This window comes from Lycium ferocissimum, chromosome 11, assembly GCF_029784015.1.
Source record: "Lycium ferocissimum isolate CSIRO_LF1 chromosome 11, AGI_CSIRO_Lferr_CH_V1, whole genome shotgun sequence".
In the NCBI taxonomy this organism is placed as follows: domain Eukaryota; kingdom Viridiplantae; phylum Streptophyta; class Magnoliopsida; order Solanales; family Solanaceae; genus Lycium; species Lycium ferocissimum.
The window spans coordinates 14166085-14183119 of record NC_081352.1 but is presented as its reverse complement, the minus strand read 5'-3'; the positions used below and the strand labels follow the sequence as shown (position 1 = coordinate 14183119).

The 17035-nt window shown below is 36.4% G+C and overlaps 1 protein-coding gene across 6 annotated transcripts in view; it reads left to right on the top strand.

Annotated features, from left to right (window-relative positions):
• Nucleotides 1–17035, top strand: part of LOC132037422 (E3 ubiquitin-protein ligase At3g02290-like) — a 65161-nt gene that overhangs the window by 10365 nt on the left and 37761 nt on the right. The window contains exon 2 of one of the 6 annotated variants that reach the window (XR_009409878.1): nucleotides 60–512. The exons of 3 other annotated variants lie outside the window; for them this stretch is intronic. The gene's annotated coding sequence lies outside the window, so the exon portion shown is untranslated. Of the gene's footprint in view, nucleotides 1–59; nucleotides 513–17035 lie in introns of those variants that run through there. 2 more of the 6 variants (XR_009409879.1, XR_009409877.1) reach the window with 2 other exon arrangements.

Below are 17035 nucleotides of genomic sequence, written 5' to 3'. Positions count from 1 at the left end.
ATTCGGTTATTCGAACAAAATGCTCGTGAATGATGAGTGGTATCATCCTATAATTTCAGTGCAAAATACATCGATGGGACTTCTAAAGAAGCTAAGCACTTCAGCTGATGCTAATGTTGCTGGGATCTCTTTAATGTGCAAAGGCATAGCTATAGCCCATCCAGTCCTTGCTAGTTCGTATTCTGGCTGCTTGTCCTCTCAATTTCTTGTACTTTTCTGTGCCCTTTTACTCATGTGCATTGCTGCCTATTCCCTACTAGTACGTACCCTTAGGGGTCATTTGGTTGTTGGTTAGATTTATGCAGGTATTAGTTATGTAGGATTAAGTTATTCATGTAGTACTTATTCCATCTTGTACCCTGCATAAATTATACATAGATTACCTCGTAACTTATACATGTATTAGTTATGCAGGATCGTAAACTGGTAACCAAATACCGTACTTGGTGTGCAGAATTTTATACATAGCAACTAAAATGCTACCAAACATGGTACTATTTATGCTTGTTTTACATGAATAATTCACTTCGTAGCCAGCAAACAAACGACCCCTTAGAGCACAAAAACAGCAGAAAGCTCCTAATCATGCAGATCCACTGGGAAGATATGGGAATTGTTTCACTTCCCTTCGAACCAAAGGGCTACCAAAGCATTCTTCTGCATGTGGCTCAAGTTTGTGATGCCAATATCTTATGATTTTTGCCTATTATGTGATAGCTTCCATTTCCTTTAGTAACTCAACTCATTGATTCAATTGATACGAGTCTCTAACCCTTGATCTAATGGAAGACATTAAATCATATCTACCACTAAGCTAAGGGACGACTTAGCTTAGGAGAACTGGATGCAGCTGCTACCTTTAGAAACTTGAGGATGTTGTGAGATATGAACAAGGGACTACAAGATGAAACCTACAGATGTTGCTTTTTGCTTTTGTAAAAGTCGGTCAGTGGTGTAATATCATTAAAGATGTTTATCAACTTCTTTTTTTATATTGGTAAATCATAATGAAATATATTAGAGGAATCAGGCAAGTGCCAGAAAAATTGAACTCGTACAAATAAATATCAGATCTAGTCAACTATGTTAGATACAGCCTGGATAAGAATCTGTTTCCTACTTCCTCTCTTGGTAAGTAAAAGTTCGTCCTCATGAAAAAAGACTCATTTGGGCTGGTTAACACCACAATGCTAAAAGTGTTGATTTTAAGGTAGTACCAAAAAGGTACCACCAAAAGAGTGATGGGAGAAACACAAGGGGAAAAAAGGAGAGGTGAATGAAAATCAGCCAGAAATCTGTATTAGCACATCTTCTTGTGCCACAAAATTTCCCAACTCTATTATGAGTTATGTCACGTTTTCTTCTTTACTTCGCTTTGTATGAACAAACTGGATTGGTTTGTAACTTCATGAAAAGTTGCGCTGCTTTACCACACGAAATATTGTCTGTTAATTATTTGTTAAAATGCTATTATGAGTTCTTATTTGTTGAGTCAATTGCTAATAAGCCAGCTGTGTTACGTGGACTCTTCACTTTCGGTGCCGCACCCGTGTCGACACGACATGGGTATGGGTGTGGGTATGAGATCCGTACCCGATCTGGTCAACCGCTTTTGGGTACTTTGACCAAAATCAATGGAGAAATTCCAGACAGATCCAATGATTTTTATAATCAAAACAAAAGCTGAGATGGACTTAAAGAAAATGGAATACCTTGTATAATGAAAATTCTATGTCACTCCTTTTCCTTTTATCTCCTTCCGGGACTCTCCTCTTGATCAATATTTTCTCCTCATGTTTTCCACATAATATCTCATAATTTAGGTTTTATAGTTCTATTTTTAGATATTTCAATTATTTTTAGCCGAATCCCCGCACCCGTATCCATATCTGGATCCGTATCCCTGAATCTTAGAATTTAAATCATGAAGGATCCGACCTCTAGATCCGCACCCGTATCGGACACCCGCACCCGAGTCCGAGGAACTTACCTGTGTCACAATTATGCTGAATAACAGTATCCCGTGATCTGTTTAGTTGTCATCTAAGTTCTTCAGGCTTTAGATGCCAGAACTTTGAAGCGATTCCCTAAGTAGTTGACTTGTGATTAGTCTTCGCTGTCCCGCCTTTCTTTAAAGGGGGAAAAACTAAAAGAGAAGAAGAGGATTACCAAAAAAAAAAAAAAAAAAAAAAAACAGGTGGAACAAATGAGAATGGAATGCAAAAGGAGTAAATTAAGAATTTCATTAGGGAATGAATTTTAAATCTGTTGAGATCCAGTTACCATTTATCTCATGTTAAAGTAGGGAATGACTAATTTTGTGTTATTGATAGAGTGATAGGTCAAAGACCTCCAAATGCTTGGTATCAATGTAGATTTAGCTAAAGATATGGCACAATGGAAGACAAGGATCAATATAGGTGATAGCTACTGGTTGAGTATAGGTTTTAGACTTGTTAAAGAACTAATAATATTGTTATTATTATCAGTTATGAATTCTTATTATGTATATACTAAACAAAATAAAAGTGATATATACTTTAAATTTATTTTTCGCTTCTATTTTGTTTAGTATGGTGGTGATATGATATGAGCTTAAATGAAGAAATGAGGATTCATATAAGTGACCCCAACTTGTTTGGGATTGAGACGTAGTTGTTGATAGAGTGATGATGTCCTTGTCCTCTCTGCTTAAGGTTTGTTTTTCTTTCAAAAAAACATTTAAAACATAAACAGGTGGATGAGTGTATGTGAGGAGTATTAAATTTAAATATGTTGCTCTTTTGATAGAGATCAGGGGATGAATCTTTTGTTTTTCAGTAACTGTACATGTTTACATATCTAGTTCATCAAGAGAATCTGAATAAGTAGTTTATATAGAGCATTTTTTATTTATTGAGATGTTGTAGTTGACCCTATTTTTGGTTTATAGGAGATGGAATTTGATGACTCTGGGTGATCCTTTCTCAAAAAGTTCCTGTCTTGGATGAAACCAACAAGATATATTGTAAAATCATTGTGAATAAATACTGTCTAGCTAAATTGTCTTTCCCTATAAAGTAAATATGAAATTATTTTTCAATGTAACCCTGTTTAAAATGCATGAGTTTCACATTGCCCTGATTATAATTTTAATTTCTGTACTTCCATTGGGTGGATTTTCCAGATATGTACAACTCCGGTGCACCAAAAAACAAAAGTTAAAAGCTCTTTATTTTTTCTTGTCTCAATATTTTTTTGGTTTTCCACCCAATGTCCGGTACTTTCTTTAGGGGCTGGCAAATCCTGATTCGCACCGGGATGTCTTACTTTGGGTAAAGCGCTCAGAGGCAAATGTAGCCCTCAATACCGGGTTTATTTGAACCCAGTACTTTTGATATGGTGCATAAATTCACAGAAACGGTGAGTAATAGTAGTCATGAACCCATAATCTGCCTCTGAAAGAGCTCCCTACCAAAACGGCTTCATATCCAGGCTTCGAACCCAAAACATCTGATTAAGAATGGAGGAGTGCTTACCACTCCGCCGCAATGGTGGTTCTTGTTGCAATGTCATTTGAAAATGTGGTGAACGGCTCCATCATTGTAGAAGCCCGAATTTGTCTGGAATTTATTTACTGTTATTATCTTATAGTAAGAATAATCGCTAGCTTTTCATTTTCAATATTTTTAAGATTTTGCTAGGTGACAATTGACAGCGAAAATTGATGGGTAATTTTGGTTTGAATGGGAAAATGAAAGTTTTGTTTCCTTTGCTTTTTTCGGAAAGTCAATTTTTTGCCAAAAAGGCACATGCCTTTCCAGAAAAGACACCTAATTTTTTAACAAACACCTGTTGTTGGCTATAATATTTAGCTATCCCTTCAGATTTTCCTTACGAAAATTTTGATCATCTTCATTTTTCTTTTCTGCACTTTAAATATTTGTTGTGTGTGATTTCTGGCGTCTGTTGCGTTCGCCGTTCATCAGGGTTTGAGGTGTCGCTATACTGGTGAGTTAATTCGTTCTATCCTACGAGGATATATTCCATAACCTCGGATACTTGAGGTGAATAATTCCTTAAGGAAACTGTGAATTCAGTGGGCTCAAATTATTCCTTTTTTACTTTTTTTTTCTTTTTCAGATTCTGTTTAAGTTATTATCGAATGCAGATTGGTAACAATCTTAAGAAAATTGATATTTTTATATATTTGGTATTCTGTTAATCTACTAGAAACTTTGACAAAGAAGAAGGTAACTTTTTCAGAAATAAAAGTACTTTTTTCGGGAAAAAAAAGTACTCTTTTCAGAAATAAAAGCACTCTTTTATGAGATTAAAAAGAAAGCACTCTTTTCAGAAATAAAAGTACTCTTTTATGAGATTAAAAAGGAAGCACTCTTTTCAGAAATAAAAAAGTACTCTTTTTGGAGACTTAACCTTTATGATTTTCTACTCTCCTATTTGGAGATTAAAATCTGCGTGTTACTATTCGGTTTAAATAATAGAAAACTTTACCGATTTAGTAACTTTTGATTGGCTTGAAGATATAAAATCTTCGCTGGTTGTTTATTTAGTTTGAAGAAGATAAAAACTTCACCGTTTTATTAATTCTGTTTGTGTTAGAGATTATTCGGTTTGAAGATATAAAAGCTTCGCCATTTTATTCTCCGATGAAGAAAATAGGTAGATAAAAATCGGAATTTAATTTCAATAGACAGCATCAAACAGAACTGTTTAGCCATGGAGCTGAACTGTTCAACCATGGAACAAGTTTCTTCATTGTTGTATTAATTATTGTATATGACGTCGCTTTTGGCGAGTCACAACGTCGAATTAATTTTATGCACCAACATATTACGTTGATGACAATGGTTTACTCACCAACTGATTGTGTCGTTTGAGAAAAGGGTGTCAGACGTGTATCTTTTGTTTTGTTTGGGTGTCACATTTTTTCATGATCAATCTAACCATTAAAGTGGATAATTGACATGTAGTACTTCTGCAAGCCATTCGTGCGTTTATTACACATTTGGAGGGAGTACTACTCTTTACATAAGAGAAAAGTAAAAAAAAAAAAAAATGAGAGTCATGTGGACTATTCGGTCATGAATTCAAGGGTTTAGAAATTTAGGATCAGTTAATTGTGATAAGGGGCCTTCATGACTTGTTATGAAGGAGTTGTTATTTGGTCTAACCAATCTGTGTTTTTAAAAGGCACGTATATATGTTAATATAAAAGTGCAGATCAATTTGTGGTGAAAAAAAAATATATTTCATCAAGTTTGAAAAATTTATCGTCCCTCTGATTTAAACTTCGTGTAAATGGAGCACATGTCACAGAAACATGTTTTTTGCTTCAAGGATGAATCAATTCAAGAAGAAAGCAGCAAAAATCGGGTTCTGCTTTCTTTACTCTGCTCGGCTTTTAATCTTCTACTCTCTATGATTTGTGAAATTTATTTTTTATAAATGTTAGGGTAGATGTTTATTATTTGATGATCTCAAAATGTATTCTATTTGCATGCCACAAAACCAATTAGTTGGTATACAATTTGGTAGCATGTTTGAAATATGTGGTAGAATAATTTTAAGGTAGTAAGGCATGAATTAAACTTACATTAATACTTGAAAATTATTTTTGAAATCATGAAAATAATATGTGTATATCATTTTGGGCAAGAATCCTTTAGCAAATCTGTTTGCAGAAATGCTCATATTGTAAAACATGTCTTTGTGACATATGAGTTGGCATTGAACTAATGCACCCAGATTATGCGAAAAGATACATTTGATGGTGGGATAAATATTACTGAAGTAATCCCAAATATTACAGTTGATTCCTGGAATCTTAGGAGCATTGATATACATATGAGATGTATAAATCATTTTAGTAAATAGTTTATTTGTATATTTTTGCAAAAGGAAGGAAAAAAAATTACCCCATTATTCTAAAATATGGTACCGCTTTAGCAAGGCCGAAGTAATCATGTCCCAGAAGGGTTGGTGCATTTTAGATGAAGATTGCAGTAGCATGATTTTTATTCCTTTTCTCATATGAAGAGAATTGTTTCTAAAGTTTTTTTTTTTTTTTTTTTTTTTTTTTGTGGATACTAACTGCTTCGCATGACTAATTAATGGTTAATGCATGGATGAGTTAATTCTTTTGACATTTGTATGCATAACTTAACACTTTTTTTTTTTTTTTGAGTTCAATTTAGAGATAATTGCTTGGTGTCATGTCTAGCATTTAGCCTTCTAGTAAGACATGTATCTTTGAAAAAATAAAGGATCTTCAGAATATGTTCTTGAATGAATTTTGCTTTGGAAAATTGTTATTGGCCAATTTCATGTTGCTTAACAAGTCCCTCAAGGATTGTTTTTATGCGTTATCAAGCTCAAAGGTTTCATGGTTGTTCATAAACGATGAAGGTTATTTTTTGTGATCAATACTTGACAAATATTGGCAAAGATAGCAACAAGACACAGTGAGCGTTAATACTCCTAAAACTTCTAAGATAATAAAAAACGAGGCATGGGGGAAATCTTGAAGCAATAGAACACAAAGTGAATAAATATTTGGTTCTCAAATTTTCTCGTCCAGTGCACCAGTATGCCTTTAACGGTGAAGGCACCATATTTACAATGATACGATTTACTCTCTATTGAAAAAAGAATCGTAACATTAAAGAAGGTGGTGAATGTGTTGTTAATAAGTTTTGGTTTACTCCAGAACATTTTGGCGCCGGGGAGGGGGGGGGGGGGGGGAGAGCTATCCTTACGGCTAGCCGAATACTCAATCGAGTGCACCATAGAAAATCACAATCTATTCCATACGAATAATGGAATGGAAGAAAGCTCAATTTGAATACTTCAAAGTGTGGGGCTGTTTGGCTAAAGTGCAAGTTTATAAACCTAAGAGGGTAAAAATAAGACCGAAAACAAGTTGATAGCTCTAAGTGCATTTATGTTTTGATGATTGTCAAACTGTTTCAGAACCAGATAAGAAACCTGATCTGTAATATGCTATCTGTGCACCTTGCAGACAGTTGTAAAGCCGAGTCACTTGCAGCACACAAGTACAGCAGTGAGCTGGCCCATGCTTTAGGTCAAAGTGAACAAGTGGTCTCTTTTCACGCCGCATGCTCCCACTATTTATACAACATGATGGAAACATATTTGCTAGACTTGAAAAAACTACTCCAAATTGTGCAAAATATGCCGACACAAGTTTCTCAAGATCTCTCAAGAACAAGCCATCTACAGGTTGAAGAACCTGATCCAGACACAAGATATTGTCTACGTTCTTTAGGTTGTTGTATGTCTTAGTTTGTTTGTGCTTAAATTGTAAACCTACTCTTCTGTGTTAAGAAGTTGTTTGTAGGTGTTTCTAAAAGTCTCAAAGTGTACTTGCTGGAAGTGTGTTTCCGCAAGCTTTTGAGTGGTACACTAGGCTAGAGTTAGTCTAGGTGTATTAGTGGTCCTTGGCTAGAGTTAGTTAAGTAGAGGTGCTTGCAATCGGAGCATTGCAAGTGAGGAAGGACTACGGGGGTTAGTTCCTAGGTTGCATAAGCGTTATTGTAAGGGTGAGGGATTATAGGAGTTCATTCTTAGCTTACGATAGAGTTCTAACTTGAAGTTGCTCGGTTAGTGGAGCTGAAATCCCACTGGGGTAGGTGGTGGTCTTAATCCCTTGAGCAAGGAGTTTTCCACGGTAAAATCATGCCTTCTTTATTTACTGAACTACATAAGTGAACTGGTACACAACCAGGTCCCTCCATATATTGTGTTTAGTGGACGCATAGCCTGTATCAATTGGTATCAGAGAAGGTGCTTTTTAAAAGGTTAACACCTAGAAAGAAGCTGAAAAATGGCAGCCCCACTGAATATGGAAGAAGGACAGTCTTTCACCAGGCCACCCAGATTTAACAAAAAATACTATAGGTGGTGAAAGACAAGAATGCACGACTTCATCATGGCTGAAGATTCAGAGCTTTGGGATATTATTTGTGATGGTCCCCATATCCCAGTTCACACAAGTGAAAATGGTAAAAAGACCATTGTTTAAACAAGAAAATAATACAATGAAGCTGACAAGAAGAAAGTGGAGAAGAACTATAAAGCTAAGAAGATTCTTGTGTGTGGAATTGGACCGGATGAGTACAATTGAGTCTCAGCTTGTTCATCAGAAAAAGAGATCTGGGAAGCTCTCCAAACTGCTCATGAAGGAACTACTCAGGTAAAAAACTCCAAGATCGACATACTTACCACTGAGTATGAGATGTTGAAAATGGAAGAGAGTGAATCTATTCATGAGATGCACACCAGATTCACTTCCATAATCAATGAGCTCCACTCTTACGGAAAAGTCATCACAACTGCCAAGCTGGTAAGGAAGATGGTTGGTGTACTACCTGACTCCTGGGATAGCAAGGTAAATGCTATCTCTGAAGCCAAAGATCTGGATACGTTGACCGTCGATGAGCTTATTAGAAACCTCAAGATGTATGTGATGAAGATGACCATGAAGAAGGCAGAAAAGAATGAGGTGAAGAAGGAGAAGAGTCTGGTTCTCAAAGCTGCAAAGGGAGAGTCCAGTGAAGATGACTCCGAAATGGCCTTTCTCACACGGAGATTTCAAAAGATGATAAATAAAAATGACATGTTCCACAAAACAGGAAACCTAAGCAGAAACGACTACTCCTGTCACAAGTGTGAAAAACCTGGTCATTTTATGAAGGATTGTCCTCAAACCAGGCAAGACAATTATGACAGAACTGCCAAAAGGAACCAGGTCCTCGACATGAGTTTTAGAAGGAAAGAGGTCATTGATGAGATTGTGAAGCTAGCACTTGCAGCCTGGGGAGACTCCTCAAGTGATTCTAAGGATGAAAATGACAAAGGGAACTTGTCCATGATGGTATTTGACGATGGATCAACTAAGTGTAAGTTAGACCTGGCACTCACGGCTGAATTTGACACAAGTGACGTTGATAGTGAGAAGAAAAAGGTAAAATTTTTTGATATAAAGAAAAACCTGAGAGATTGCTTTAAGAAAAAACTCATATCACTGGCAAGTGTGTTAATTAATATAATGCCTATTATGATCTGACTGCTGAAAAAAAGAAGTTGAATCTTACTCTTGATGAAATAAAATTGGATAAGGAAGACCTGTGCGTGACAACAAAAGAAATGAAGAAACAGGTGTTTGAGACGAACCAACAAAATATCCTGTTGGAATGTCAATTGAGAAAAGAGATGGAAACCTCCTCCAAAAGAAGAGGAGCAGCAAATGAGACTCCTTAGAGCTTGAAGCTGAATTAAGGAAAGTAAAGTCAAGTCTTACTGCTGACATTGAGAAAAATGAACTGCTAAGAAAAGATTTGGGAGGGGCTAAGTTCGACCTTGACAAAACTCTCAAGTGGACCTAGTCTTCTAACGCAATCTCCTCCAGAAATGAGAAAAATGGAAATGGCAAAAGAGGATTTGGCTTTAAGAAGGAGGAGATGCCCTATGATCTCCACAGCAACCATGTTCCCACAACTAAAGAGCATCTTTTTCCTCCTTGCGGGAAAACAAGTCGTCACCAAAAGCCCTACAAGATAACGGCTAGCGTTGTTCAAAAGAATAGGACTGTTGTCAAGAAGGGAACCAGAGTGAAAGGAGAAGGTCCTCAGGACATTTTAAGAAGAAAGGGAATGTCTTTGCCAATATGGGCTAAAAGGAGTCTTAGTCACCCCGCAACGTAGAAAGGACCCCGAGCTGGTTTGGGTTCCCAAATCCAATCACTAGCATCGCTTAACAGGGTGCGAGAAAGAAGGAGCAGTCAATATAAACTGATGAATTGGGACAACTCCAAGGTGCAACTATGGTTAAGAAGTCTCCCCTCAAAACCCTCATAGCAGGACGTGTGTGGCATGATGATAAAAGGAAGGATCTCCTATAAATAATGCTGCAGGGAGGCATCACTCAAAAATGGCTACATAAGTGAAAAGGTACACTGCTGACAAGTGTTTTTTTGGCTATGTCTAACTCACTTCTATACCATTACAGGTATACATGCATGGAAGGATCAGGAGAATTCAAGCATAAGCAATTCTACACAGTTCATAGTGATTGGCTGATACTTAAATTTCTGATCAGAGACCAGGTCTCTATATTTTAGGTCAGTAGTCCTTTTAGTACTCATAAATGTATTTGAACTGTAAGATTGCCAAATAAAGTATAGGTTCGTTCCTCTTCCAAGATCTTTCAAAATAGTATCTATGCCAAATTGTCACGTAAACAAATTCCTTGTCCTTTGTTACACCTATTCCAAAAGCGTCAACTCAACCTATTTAAAAGACATCTTTCTCATCTTGTCCTCTATTCTCTTCCACCAAACGTCGACACACAGAGACCAGGTTCCTCCAAGAGGAGAAGTAGTAAAAAAGGACCTACAAAATCAAAAGGTTCTCCGTGTGAAAGTTTGTTAAATGTCAAGATTGAGAGAGGAGCCGAAAATGAAGGTTTTGATGGAAGTGGTGGAATTCCAGGAGCAGAGCTATCTTTTTACTTAACCACCACCATGTGTATATGAAGCATAAGTGGTTGAATTCTATGAGAATCTGGTCTGCTCTGATAATGATCTGGACCTAACAGTAAATCTGACAGAGTGTGTGCTCACAAAGTCGACACTTGGGAAAATCTTAAGGGTAAAGACAGCAAGACTGAGAGCTGTAGCAGATAAGAGATCTTCAGAATCCCTGAGATTCATTGTTCAAGCTGCAGGGTTTGCAACAACTGGTTTATGAAAGAGTAATCTTAAGCCTAAGCATCAACGAGCCTTCAAATTTGTCGTGAAGCCTTTTGCCAAGGATGGAGGGATGATCTCTTTGTCACGGTAGCTGGTCTGGTCTCCCATATGGACTTTTCTTAACAAATGTACTTGCGCACTTTAATGGACCAAGTGCTGGAAGTCCATCTACTCTCTCAATTCTAATTGAAGCTCAGGAAACGGCAAATGCAGAGATCAGACAACTCAAAGAGGAAAATGCACTGGCTGAACGACCAAAAGAACCAGGTTCCGGGCAAGAAAAAGAAGAAGTAATTGAGAAGCTACGGGCAGAGAGGGATTAGTTGAGAACTCAAGTGGACGCACTCAGAGATGAGATGATAAAGTATCGTCAAGCCCATTAAAATTGACCTATACTTGCTCAGCCCCTTTAAGGCTCTACAATGTCAATTGATGTCACCTTTCCTTGATTTTTGGCAGATCTGCAGTTTAACAATCATTTGTGTATCCTGAATTGATTACTATCTACACTTGTGCTGATCCTTTTATTGGCATACTGTTGTGTTGATGTGCATTATTGCTAGCTTACTTTCCTCTATCTTACTCTGGCGTATGTTGCCCCGGTGGCTATGAGTTAATATATCTGAACTTCTTGTAGCTGCGCTTTAATCTTTTTGATGATGCCAAAATGGGGAAGATATAATTGTAAGGTAACGTGAGTGATTAAGGGGGAAGACATGTCGAAGAATTGTGTTAAACATGAAATTCTCTGAGCAAAAGGGAAGAACTGGAAGATTGATATGTGATGATATTGTGTCAATTTTTGTCTTCCAGTTGAAATTGGTATTATGTTGATAACATGTCGCAGGTGCCATGACAATGATGGTTTGCTTCGCAGGGGGAATAAGTGGGAAACTGGTTCTCAGGAAGAACATCAATCTATGAGTTTGTCATCATTAAAAAGGAGAAATTGATAGCTCCAAGTGCATTCGCGGTTTGATGATTGTTAAAGCATTTCGAGAACCGGATAAGAGACACAGTACGTAATCTACTCTCTATGCCTTGCACGCATCGACGGAGACAATAAAAGCGAAACCCACTTTGGCACATAAGTACGAGGTGGTGGCCCATTCTTTAGGTCAAAGTGAACAAGTGATCTCTTTTCTCCCCACATGCTTCCATTATATATACAACATGATGGAAACATATTTGGTAGACTTGCAAAACCTAATCCAAATTGTGCAAATTATGGCGACGCAAGTTTCTCAAGATCTCTCAAGAACAAAGCCATCTACAGGTTGAAGAACCTGATCTAGACACAAGATAATGTCTACGTTCTTTATGTTGTTGTATGTCTTAGTTCGTTTGTGCTTAAATTGTTTTGTGCTTAAATTGTAAACCTACTCTTCTGTGTTAAGAAGCTGTTTGTAGGTGTTTCTAAAAGTCTCAAAGTGTTCTTGTTGGAAGTGTGTTTCCGCAAGCTTCTGAGTGGTACACTAGGCTAAAGTTAGTCTAGGTGTATTAGAGGTCCTTGGCTAGAGTTAGTCAAGTGGAGATGCTTGCAATCGGAGCATTGCAAGTGAGGAGGGACTACGGGAGTTAGTTCCTAGGTTGCATAAGCGCTATTGTAAGGGTGATGGATTATGGGAGTTAATTCCTAGCTTACAATAGAGGTGTAATCTGAAGTTGCTCGGTTAGTGGAGCTGAAATCGTACTGGGGTAGGTCGTGGTTTTTAATCCCTTGAGCAAGGAGTTTTCTACGGTAAAATCGTGCCTTCTTTATTCTTGAACTACATAAGGGAACTGGTACACAACCAGTTCCCTTCATATATTGTGTTTGGTGGACGCACAGCCTGTATCACTAATGATTATGTTTCCTTAGGATATGCCACCAATAGTAAAAGATATGATTTATAGTTCATAAATCAGAAAATTTCGATATAACCAGAAGATGCTTATTTATTGACATCATTCTATTGTGTCAACCCCACGATATATGTCCTTGGTGGTATTGATATGGTAGTTAGTTAAATATTCACATTAACTCGTTCCGTCTTGGTAAGGACTAGTTGAGTGAATTACTAATTTGATGTGGTTGATCACATGTCTTTCATTATAGGTCGTGTTCATTAATATTGTGAATGAATGTCGCTTCAAAGGTTGTGCCTTTTCATGATAAAATATGTTTATTGAAAGACAAGTCTTTGAAACGCGACGGTTCATTGAATGTATAAATTCATTGAAACATAATCGAAGAACTAATTGATAATAATGATAAGAATCGAGAATAGCTTGGATTTTCACATCGGTGAATGTGCTATTAGTTGGATATTTGAAGAAGTAGACTTACAAAAAGTGAAATGGTTTAGAAATATATTTATTGTTAAAAATTTGTGGCCATAACTGATGTCAACCATCGACAGGTATCATGATGTCACTTTAAGCGTAGTCAGCAGTCTGCGATATATCTTTTTTTTAAAAGTTTGGTTTTGCGTTATAATAAATATCCTGTGGTTATTGAGGGGTATAATAATGCAAATTGGATCACCGAGTCAACCGAAATAAAATCCACAAGTGTATATATTGTTACCATTGGTGGAGGAACAATGGCTTGGAAATCGTCCAAACAAACTTGTATCATCCGCTCCACAATAGAGTCTAAGTTCATAACTTTAGACATGATCGGTGAAGAAGTTGAATGGATCCAAAATTTCTTGGAAGATATTCCATTCTGGCCGAAACCGTTAGCACCAATATGCATACATTGCGATAGCCAAACGGCAATAAGTAGGGCAGGGAGCGTTATGTATAACGGGAAATCTCGTTACACACGACGGAGACACAATATTGTTAGACAACTACTCTCTAGTGGAGTTATCACTATCGACTACGTAAAGTCAAGAGATAACGTGTCAGATCCACTTACAAAAGGCCTAACTAGAGAGGCAGTTGAAAGATCATCGAGGGTAATGGGTTTAAGGCCTAGGACAAGTCATCATGGCGATAATTCTACCTAGTAGACGGGAGATCCCAAGAGCTAGGCTCAAAGAGATCAAACAAAGTTATGAATGATGGTTCAACATTGTCAATAACTCAACCCGTTCTCTTTATGAAGACAATGTTTAAAAACAAGGATAAAGCGATAATGCTTTTTAATGGTTTCTAAGTTTGGCAGATATGACCATATAGTGTATCTACAGGACTGAACATTTAGGAATAACCTATGTGAGTGTGAAATGTAAGTCGTTTCAAGGAAAATGATAAGTAAAAGCTCATTTTCTATGCACTCATAAAACCAGGCGGTGTTCATGGCTGAAATGAACACAACAGTGAGAATCAAAGACGGTTAAGGGTTAATTGTGTGACATATGGTTGTCTAGGTATATACCAAAGCTCGATGGTTCAAAGATATTAAATATATCGATTGACCGAGTATATCTGACATATGTTCAATACGAAAAGTTCAAAGGGAAACCTACTTATCCAGATACAATTAATCTTTACTTGCAAATCACATACTTGTCCGTGCATTTCTTTATCATAGAGACATTCCCCACTCATGTGGGGAATTGTTAGGTAATTTTGTTCTGAATGGGAAATGAAAGTTCTATTTCCATTGCCTTTTTCAGAAAGACAATTTGTTGCCGAAAAGGCACATGCCTTTTCAGAAAAGACACACCTACTTTCTGAACAGACACCTGTTGTTGGCTATAAATTTCTAGTCATCCTTCAGATTTTCCTTACAAAAATTCTGATCATCTTCTTCTTTCCTTTCTGCACTTCAAATATTTTTTGTGTGTGATTTCTGCTATCTGTTACGTTCGCGGTTCATCAGGGTTTGATGTACCACTACACTGGTGAGTTAATTCATTCTATCCTGGGAGGATATATTTCATAACTTCGGGTACTTGAGGGGAATAATTTCCTTAAGGAAGCACTATGAATTCCGTGGGCTCAAATTATTCCTTTTTACTTCTTTTTTTTTTCTCTCCAGATTTTGTTTAAGTTATTATCGAATACAGATTGACAACAAAAATGATGGTAAAAGCTTACTCTTATCCATTTTTTTCTTTCATTTATTGAATTTAAATACAATAAGTTGAATACAGTGTAAATACAGCCGAATTGGAATACAGCTCAATTGGAATTGGAATACAACCGAATTAGAATACAACGAAATACAGCTGAACTGGAATGCAGCTGGATGTGAATACACGTTACTGTAGCTACGAAATGAAATTAGCAAAAGTGTAGCTATGCCTAAAAAAATAAAATAAAGTGTAGTCATTTGTGTAAGTTTCCCTTTTTATATTTGTGCAGTAATGACCCTTTTAAATTTAATGAAAATATTAGGTCTAAAATATCCTTAAAATGTACAAGTCATGACAAATTGATAGGATGGCTCACATACTCCACCAGATTGACATGATTTCAAGTTTCCATTCATAATTAAAAAAAAAAAAAATACATTTTAAAATGGAGGCATGCGAGTCATGACAAATTGGTTGTATAGCTCAAAACTCTACAAAATTCTCATGATTTCAAATTTTCACTCATCTTACCTCTCTTTTATGATTTTAAAGTTACAAAAGGGAAAAAAACAATATGTTTCAAAATGATGACATGCAAGCCATGACAAATCAATAGGACTTCTTGTTATAGTTAACCTAGCTATCTTGTTTGATAACTCACTAACTCTACCAAATTGGCATGACTTTGTGCCAGATTGACATAACCGTTGTTATCTACATTTAACTGTTCTTAAATTTTTCAGAAATCCTACCGGATTGACATGAATTGTCTATATTTTTTAACAAGGAGCTCTTCCAATGCAATTTTAATTTCGATCAAAATCACCCTAAATTTTGAAAGATAAAGCATAAATTCTGTCGGATCACTATGAATTTCTGATGAATGGGCATGTCATAAGTCCTGGCCAATCATCAAGTATTTAGTACAACTTGTGTTTTAGTTTTGAAACAAATTGTTTACAAATTCTAATGGATTATCAAAAGTTTCTGAGAAATTTCACCAACACGTTATTGCTTCAAAATTGATCCAAATCAATTCTAAATGACTCTAAATTTAATATTCAACATTCAAATACAAATTCCAACAATTCTCAATGTTTAGGTTCAACCAAACCTTCATAAATTTATAGACCCACTTTGTTTTCTTCAATAATCAAGCTCAGCAAAAACAAACAAAATAATGATATTCTTCTAAGTTTTTTCATTTAAACCAACCACAAATAATCACCCCAGCCCATGATTAGATAAAGTTGTCCGCCTTATGACCCACAACTAAAAATGAGTCTTTAATTTTCTACGACACATATGAGGAAGATGGAGAAGGAGGAAGAATACTCTCTAAAAATGTGAAACCCTAGCCGCCACTATCCTCAACACCGGCTAGTTATGGCCAATCCAGCCGATGGTCAACCTCCTACTGAGGTTGCACCACCAGAAATTGCCCTTGACCCTATCACTAATAACATACTTATTCAAAATCCAACTCAAAATCCCATAGCACCTAATATGTCTACCTTGGCAAACCTATTAAAGCCTAATACACCAGTTAATTTACCAATTGTCCCACCAAAACTTGTAGTTTTTATTGATGGAGAACCTCATGTTACTTGGAAATCTTCAGGGGTCAAAAAGCTAATTATTCTTGAGAATTTACAATACGCAGTGATAGGTAAATTCTCTTATGACATTATTACTATAAAGCCCTAAGGACTGCCATCAATGTGGTATTAAAGGAAGATGCACAATTGGATTGTTGGATGATAGACATGTTTTGATAAGAATATCTTTTTTAAAGGATTATGTAAAAATCCTGTCTGCACCAGCATACTACATTAAAATATATTGAAGATACTGCCAAATGAGGCCCTTGATATGGAATCCCTAGTTCAAGCCCAATGAAGAAACATCAATTGCTATTGCTTGGATAAGCTTCCCAGAACTGCCACCCAATTTCTTTGCAAGAAATGCTATGTTTTCAATGGCCTCGGTTGTTGGTAAACCATTAACTGTGGATTTGACAGCTGCTAACAAGACAAGACCTAGTTGTGCAAAGGTAAAAGTGGAGATTGATTTGTTAGCAAAACATCCACAAAAAATTCATATTGCTGAAGAAGATGATGAAACTAGTAAAGTACAATCTAAATGGGTAAAGATTAAAGATGAATATTTACCTAGATATTGTACTCATTACAAATTACAAGGACATAGGAAAGTGATTATAGAGCTTTGCATCCAGAGCTGGAAAGGAAATACA